The following is a 1708-nucleotide window of genomic DNA, read 5'->3' on the forward strand; positions in this document are numbered from 1 at the left end:
TGATGAACTGTGACCTGGGAGATGTAAGCTGAATAAACCCTTTCCTCCCCAATTTGGTATTGGTCAGAGTATTTTGTCACAGCAATGGAGAAACAAACTAGGAGAGAAATTGGTACCAGGGAGTAGGGCGTTGCTGTGACAGACCTGACCTTGGTGTTTTTAGGAGGACTGTGGAAGCATTTGGAACTTTGGGCTGGAAAAGCCATTTCGTGCTCAGTTTGTTGCTGTGGAGCTTTGAACAGTTATGCTGAGAAAAGAGTTGTACACAATGGAGGCCTGGCTTGTGAAGCTTCAAAGGGAAGCAGAGCCTATCAATGCTGTTTGTGTGATGTTTTGAATTGAGAGTCTGGCTGGGCTGAAGAATCAGCAGTGATTAAGAAGAGACCAGAAGGCTGGGTATTGCTGTGACCTGACCCAGTTGTTTTGGGGAGGATTGTGGAAGTATTTGGAAAAGCCATTGAATACTCAGAGTTTGTTGCTGTGGAGCTTGGAAAAGTTCTGCTAAAAGACTTGTAGATGATGGAGGCCTGGCTTGTGAAGCTTCAAGGGGAAGCAGAGACTATGAGGGCTGTTTGTATGATATTTTGAATTGAGAATCTGTGGGTTCTGGTCAGCTGGGGCTAAAGAATCAGCTGTGACTAACAAGAGACCAGAACCTGAAGTAAAACCTTTGCTTTACTGGGATAATTGATGCTAGTTAGCTGGGGCTGAAAAATCTGCTGTAAATAACAAGAACCAGAATCACTGTGGTGAAGTCTTCGGGGAGGTATCTCCTCAGGGTGAATACACAGAGGGGACCCGTGCCTCTATGTCAATCTGGAAGCAGGACTTGGTAACGTATAAGAGTCTCCTGCATTATTCTGATGTTGAAAGATGGAAGGGGTCACAGAGAGCAGCTGAGGCTTGATACTCCGAGAGGCCAGGAAAGGCCATAGGTGAAAGTACAGCTTCAGTTGCAGTGAAGACCCCAGGATTGAAGGGGTCATGGAGAGAATCTGAGGCTTTGTACCCCAAGAGGCAAGAAGAGGCCATTGGTGAAGGAGTAGCCTCAGTTTTAGTGGAGACCCAGCTTTCTGGAGATGCCAGGACCGTGGGATGACCACCAAGGACAGCAGTAGATGTGGATTGGAGCTGGCCTGGGTCTGTGAGATGAGCTGTGTGTGCTGTGGATGGCAGAGTGAGAGAAGTGGAGCTGCCAGAACCCTTTGGAGCCCAGAAGATAAGTGAATCCCAGATGTCCAGCCTTGAGCTACTTTGCTGGACTTAGGTTTTGCTTAGGTGTGCCTGATTATTCCCTTTGAAATATAACATCCAAAATATAAAATGAACTCAAAAAACAGAATCGAGACAAGAAGTAACCCAATTAAAAGATGGGCTAAGGAGCTGAACAGAGAGTTCTCAAAAGAAGAAGTAAAGTGGCTAAGAAGCATCTTGAAAGAAGTTCAACATCACTAATAATTATGGAAATGCAAATTAAAACCACTTTAAGGTTTCATCTTACCTCAGTCAGACTGGCTAAGATCAAGAGAACAAATGATACCAAATGTTGGAGGGGATGTGGGGAAAGGGGATCACTCATCCACTGCTGGTGGGGCTGCAAACTTGTTCAACCCCTATGAAAAGCAGTGTGGAGAACTTTTAAAAAACTACAAATGAGCCTAGCCTGCACTACTATCCTCAGGCCTCTTGGGTACAACCCAGCTACTCA

The sequence above is a fragment of the Nannospalax galili genome, unplaced genomic scaffold (genome assembly GCF_000622305.1).
Source record: "Nannospalax galili isolate Female #2095 unplaced genomic scaffold, S.galili_v1.0 scaffold169, whole genome shotgun sequence".
In the NCBI taxonomy this organism is placed as follows: Eukaryota; Metazoa; Chordata; class Mammalia; order Rodentia; family Spalacidae; genus Nannospalax; species Nannospalax galili.